The sequence below is a fragment of the Rhamphochromis sp. 'chilingali' genome (genome assembly GCF_963969265.1).
Source record: "Rhamphochromis sp. 'chilingali' genome assembly, chromosome: 16".
Classification (NCBI taxonomy): domain Eukaryota; kingdom Metazoa; phylum Chordata; class Actinopteri; order Cichliformes; family Cichlidae; genus Rhamphochromis; species Rhamphochromis sp. 'chilingali'.
The window spans coordinates 5,172,294-5,178,934 of NC_137943.1; the positions used below are offsets into that span (position 1 = coordinate 5,172,294).

The following is a 6,641-nucleotide window of genomic DNA, read 5'->3' on the forward strand; positions in this document are numbered from 1 at the left end:
TTCAGTCTCTTTACTTTGCATAACAGACCCAAAGCATTACATTAACATGATGTTGTCTAGTGGACCAGCACGTCCATTACATGTTTTGCCGTTATTGCTGTTTGCCGACTTATTCATCTTAGAGCAGTTTGTGTGTGTTTAATAACTCCACAACATTAATAGATGATTCCTTTGCTCTAAACTGAAGATTTGTTTATTTTGGGTTTTGCACATTTTGTTTCTGAATAATTGTTTGATTTGTAAATTCTTATTTCTGTGTTATGTAGAGAAATGACACTCTACATATTTGAAAACACAGACTTTGACCATCTGCATCCACTGAGGAAACACAGCACTACGATCGGGGCGATCGTAGCTCAAGAGTTAGGAGTTCGCCTTGTAATCGAAAGGTTGCCGGTTCGAGCCCCGGCTTGGACAGTCTCGGTCGTTGTGTCCTTGGGCAAGACACTTCACCCGTTGCCTACTGGTGGTGGTCAGAGGGCCCGGTGGCGCCAGTGTCCGGCAGCCTCGCCTCTGTCAGTGCGCCCCAGGGTGGCTGTGGCTACAATGTAGCTGCCATCACCAGTGTGTGAATGGGTGGATGACTGGATATGTAAAGCGCTTTGGGGTCCTTAGGGACTAGAAAAGCACTATACAAATACAGGCCATTTACCATTTCACTACAAGCACAAAAGTAGATTTGGTGGAAATTTCAAACAGGACTGCCTCATAGTGTGTGACTGTGTTGACTATAGCTAAGGACATTAGTGCTAAGTCATGATTTTCTCAGGATGTTGCTGCTCGCTGACTTCAGCTTACAACAAATTCCACTTCTGCTCACCCAGCATTTGTTTCATGTAAAGTATATTTATGCTTTTGATCTGTATTTAATGTTTTTAATTGAATGTCCTCCTCTTCTGTATGTGTGGATGTGGATCAGTGGACCACATCCACAAATGGCAAATCTGTGAGGAACAGAGACGGTCAGCCACCAGTCAGTCAGAAGTTTTTCTCTTTGACGAAAAAGAAAATCAGTTGATTTCAACATGCCACAGAAGACACTCCATCACACTAATGCAGGGACCCATAATAAGACATCAGTCCTCTGAGATCTGAGAGGAGACTGTTTGTATGAAGTAAACCATGAGAAACAAAGTTTATCTGGACATACTGACATACAAAAAGCTTAACAAACACCACAAACTGACAACTGACCACAGAGCATATAATTAAAGTCTTTTTGTTGGCTCTGTTGGGCATTTATAAAGAGACCATGCCTGGTAAGATAACGCAACATTTATGCAGCACTGTTAGCGAAGCCATGCTGAAACCAAACCCAAATTTCATTGCAAAGTGTTTATGACAAAGGATTTAGCTGATGCTGCGGGCAATAGGCTGTTTACCCTTAACTTGAACTTTTACAGCCCTATGCCCCTAGTAGGTCTCTGAGGTCGAGTAGTCAGGGCCTACTTGTCATTCAGTATACGAGACTGAAAACTAGGGGCGATAGAGCTTTTGCTACTGTGGCCGCCAGACTGTGGAATTCCCTTCCTCAGGACTTACGATCCGCTGATTCATTGATTACTTTTAAAAAATAGCTAAAAACACATCTTTTTAAAATTGCTTTTTGCTAACTTTGTTTTTTTTATTTTTATAATCTGTTATATCTTGTAAAGCACTTTGTGATTTCTATCTAGAAATGTGCTATATAAATAAAATTTTACTTACTTACTAACCAAAGTGAGAGGAGGTTTAGCTCTTTATCTCACACCTCATCGTCCTTATGACTGCTCCATTGACTCGCTTACTGGTCCTCCTTCACCTTCCAGTAATCAGTATAATTTTTAAACCCAAATGGGTTGTTTCGGTTATTTGAAAATAGCATTTTCAGCAAACGCACCAGAAGTCTTTCAGGCCCTGGTCAATGACATCCTTTGTGACTTCATCATCCACATTTTCTTTATTTCAACAATATTCTTAACTTCTCCCAGTTGTCTTATACCTGTCAAGTCCTTCTCAAATGTCTCGTAGAAAAAAACATCTCAATTTAAAAGGTGAGAAATGTGAATTTCATGTTGATTCAGTGTCATTCCTGGGCTTTATAGTTGAAAAAGGTCATTTAAAAGCACACTCAGTCAAAGTGGTTGAATGGCCAGTTCCCTCAAACAGGAAGCAGCTTCAACAATTGCTGTTTTGCTGACTTTTACTACCTTTTATGATTTCAGGAAAATAGCTCTATTGTTATCAAATTCAAATTTTATTTGTCACACACACACACACACACACACACACACACACACACACACACACACACACAGTATGACATGAGGTGAAATGCTTGTAGCTGTGCAATGCCCGACCATTAAATGACAGTGGTTTTACAGTATTTACAATTTACAGGTTATTACAAGATTTACAGATTTAACTTAGAAATGTGCAAATAGCAGAAAGATTATAAATTATAGGAAGTGTGCATGAAGAAAAACCAGAGTGCGTGTGGTGATGTGATGTGTGTGAGAGTCCAGTCTTATAGTGACGTGTGTGGGAGAGTCCAGTCCTACACCTGGTTCAGGGCCCGAATAGCCTGGGGGAAGAAGCTCCTCCTCATTCTCTCTGTTTTGGCCTTAAGGGAGCGGAAGCGCTTCCCAGACCTCAACAGTGAGAAGAGTCCATTGTTGGGATGGGAGAGGTCCATCATAATCTTCCTAGCTTTGGTCTTGCACCGCTTGGTGTAGATGGACAGCAGGTCAGGGAGCTCTGATTGAATGATGCGTTCGGCCAAGCGCACCACTCTTTGCAGATCTCGTCTGTCCTGCTTGGTGCTGTTCCCAAACCAGGTGCAGATGTTTCCCGTCAGGACGCTCTCGATGGTGCAGGAGTAAAAGTTCTTGAGCACGTTCAGTGGCAGATGGAAGTCTCTAAGTCTTCTGAGGAAGAAGAGAAGCTGACGGGCTTTCTTAACCAGGGTGTTGATGTGACAGGACCATGACAGGTTCTGAGTGATGTGGACATCCAGGTATCGGAAACTGTCCACTCTCTCCACTGGCGTGCCACTGATTAGGGGCTTGTAATTCCTCGCCTTATATTTCCTCCTGTAGTGTCAGTACACTGATTAGGGCTTATACAGAGTCAGACTGATACACACGGTAGCTTGTATCAGTGTGTACACAAAGCTTAAGAGTGTTCAGTCTATAACGGAATTGTTTGTTGGGCAGAAACCAGAGCGTGACGAGTGGGGCAGTGGGCTGGAGGCCATGCAGTGTGCTCTGCAGCTGGAGAAGAAAGTCAACCAGGCTCTGCTGGACCTGCACAAGCTGGCTTCTCAGCATTATGACCCTCATGTAAGCGGGAGTAGGAGGGAAGAGTTTGGGGTTAAAGACTGAACTAGTTCATGCAGTATATGTTTGACAAATCATCAAATGTTAACTATAATTTGTGTGCGTTTTCCCAGCTGTGTGACTTCCTGGAGAGCCACTACCTGGATGAGCAGGTGAAGTCCATCAAGAAGCTGGGTGACCACATCACTAACCTCACCCGCATGGATGCCCACACAAACAAGATGGCAGAGTACCTGTTTGACAAGCAAGTCTGGGTGACAAGAGCTAAATACTGAGACCTAGAAGTGAGCCTGGAGTCAAAATTATAACAACACAGGCTTTGAAGTAAACTCACTTCTGCTCCACCTGTTTCACTGAGAACGATTTCTTTCCTGACTTAAAGGTGGCGTCAGTTCTTGTATGTTGTGGTGTTTTTGTGTGAAATGTCACATGGAGGGATGGATGTTATAAGGTCATGGCTCTGCTTGTAAGCTGTCTGACTTTTGGAAATGTTTCTGATCTGCTAATCTGAATAAACAATTTAAGCTAGATCTTTGGTCTGTCTGCATCTGTAACTCATTTTACTGATTAGTTCAAGCAGTCGGTCTAAAGACTAAATAAATCACTGCTTCATTACCTTGTTGAATTTGTGAGATTATGGTGTTGACATGTTCTCTCAGAAGGTGTATGAGTTAATCTTTGTACACATTGGTACCAAATACAAACAAGGCCATATCAGATGTAAATGTTACTGGATATCTTTTGGAGTTCTCCCCAGTGAAGTATCAACTTGACCTACACTTCTGATGCTGTGATTCATACATCATATCATACATCAATCATATCATGCTACACTACATTTGTATTTTGTCATTTTTTTCAGGAATTAAATAAACTCAAAGATTTGTGTTGGAGATTATGTATTGGAATTTCAGGAGCAAGACCACACCTCCAAACACACTCCTTCCGGCTGTCATCTATATAGGTTCCCCTAGTTCTGCAAGCTGATCATTCTCGTTTACGTGCCCAACCCTCCCTCCCTCCTTTTCCATTCTTCAACTTCTTCACTTCTATTTAGTACATGGGGATCTGCCAGGCCCAGGAGCCATCGCCAGTCCCCTTTGAGGCCTTCCCCAAACCGCAGCTCAATTCATGTCAAAGCATTCACTTTTACCTACTAAACTGCTTAAAAAACTTAAAATGAGGACATGGGCCCAGCTAGTGAAGTCATTTTATTCACTAGTATTAATGTTATTTACAAATAAAATTACATCACAAAGAAATCATCTCTCACTCTTCTCTTGAAAATCCAGGTGTTTGCTCAGTTTTATATCCATGTTTTGGAAAGAATCCATGATTAAAATTTTCACCAAAATGTCTCAACAGCCACATCTGCAGGCTGGAGGTCTCAATTCAATTCAATTTAACCAATTGCCACGACTGGTTGGAGGTGACGGGAGGAAATCGGGACACGACACACTGTGGAAGCGAGCCAGATATTATACATAACTAACAATTAAATATCGAGAGATGTATAAACACTAGTGACTAAAAAGGCTGACTGGAAGAAGAAACACTCAGTGCATCATGAGAATACCCCAGCTGCCTAAACCTATTGCAACGTAACTGAGTATTCTGTCCCTCGGATTGTTTCTGAGGTATGTTATAGGTCGTAGTCATTATTGCTGTAAGTAACTGAATAGATGTGTCAACAAATATGTTTATTCCTGGCCTGCTCATGGCAAAAGCCTGCCATCTAGTGGGTCAACAGCAGAAACTCCTAGTAAGGGGAGAGAAGGAGAGTTTTGCTCCGAGCACTTAGCAAGGAAGGTCCGGTGCTTTTTTTTTTTTTTTTTTAATAAAAGAAGGAGTCAGAGTTTCTTTTTATTATTATAGTCAACCATTTATCACATTTTTGTGGAGCTGAATGTGTTTGAAAACCCTTTCACTTATTTACTGCCTCATATATCAACTATACGCCTGCTGCACCCTCTCATCTTTGATGTTTGTTTTAAGGACAGAAACCATTGAAATGAACATAAACTTAAAATGCAACAGAAGTATCATGTCAGTGGCTGCCTTATCTGTATGTTTAGGATCATTATCCTCCTGCATTGACTAAACCTGAAGGACTGTTTGTTTACTTCAGTGAGAACTCTGACATTTCTAAAGTGAAGTTTATTTATATAGAATAAAGGGTTAAGAAGCTTAAAAGTTGATGTAAGAACTACATTTACAAAAGGGTTCAACACAGTATCGCTCACAAACCAGTCCTCCTCCTGGAATGAAACTTGACAGGCTCCATTCACTGCAGAAACACATGATGTTGAGATCAGAGCTCAGACTAGTTTCAGTTATAAGGAAGAGAAACTCACACAGTCACTGACACTGAGAGGAGAAATGGCAGAGAAAGGAGTTCAGCTCGACCTAGAAACCTTCTCTTGTTCCATCTGTTTGGATGTGCTGAAGGTGCTTTGTTTCTCTGACAATTCATGCTTCTGTTGCTCTTGAGATGGCATAATCTTTTTACAAGAATGAAAGTATGCTCTCTCTTTCTCCCGCTGTCAAAGCTGTTTCCTGTTAAAAGGGAGTTTTTCCTTCTCACTGTTGCCAAGTACTTGCTCTTAGGCTATATTAACTATTATAGTCACTCAGTCAGAGTCCTGGAAGGGACAGAAGTTGAGGGTTGTTACATTTTGAGCTTGTCCACTCTTTTACAATTCAGTTAAGTTGCATTTGGATTTTAAAGGTTCTGTTCAGATTTCCTGGGGGAATTTTAATCTAGCTCCATGATATAACTAAAGATTTGCAACCTCTCATTTCAAGCAGCTGCCTTTCTGCTGGGACCTTTTTACATAATCCTACTCCAATTAGGAAGTATTATTAGAAGACACAGGATGCATTTCCAATGCAATGCAGCTGATACCCAGTTATGGTTATTTATGAAGTCAGATGACACAAATACGACATGTCTTATAGGCATAAAGGCCTGGACGAACTCTAATTTTCTGCTTCGAATTCAGACAAAACTAACCCTAAAATTCTTAAAAACATGGCATCTAACCAGATACTTACCATGGACGGCATTACCTTGGCCTGTAGTGACACTATGAAGATTTTTGATCAGCCAAAATGATGGACACCACACAAGGACTGTCACGGCGAGTGCGATGAGCCGTGTGGGAAATAAAGGAGGATCCAAAAGCAGGCACTTGTAAAGGGGTGAGGGTGGTTTATTAAATACAAAATAAATATAGACAAACAGCAAATAGAGCACGAACTAAACTAGACTGGAAACAACTAAACTACCGAGCACAAACCTGGACAAGAATGAGAACAAGCAGA

General features: G+C 41.3%; 1 pseudogene across 1 annotated transcript; it reads left to right on the forward strand.

Annotated features, from left to right (window-relative positions):
• Positions 1 to 883: 883 nt before the first annotated feature.
• Positions 884 to 3,585, forward strand: LOC308413034 (ferritin, middle subunit-like; annotated as a pseudogene). Its single transcript, XR_013974707.1, has 3 exons — positions 884 to 973; positions 3,195 to 3,320; positions 3,431 to 3,585. The product of XR_013974707.1 is annotated as a ferritin, middle subunit-like (transcript).
• The last annotated feature ends 3,056 nt before the right edge of the window (positions 3,586 to 6,641 follow it).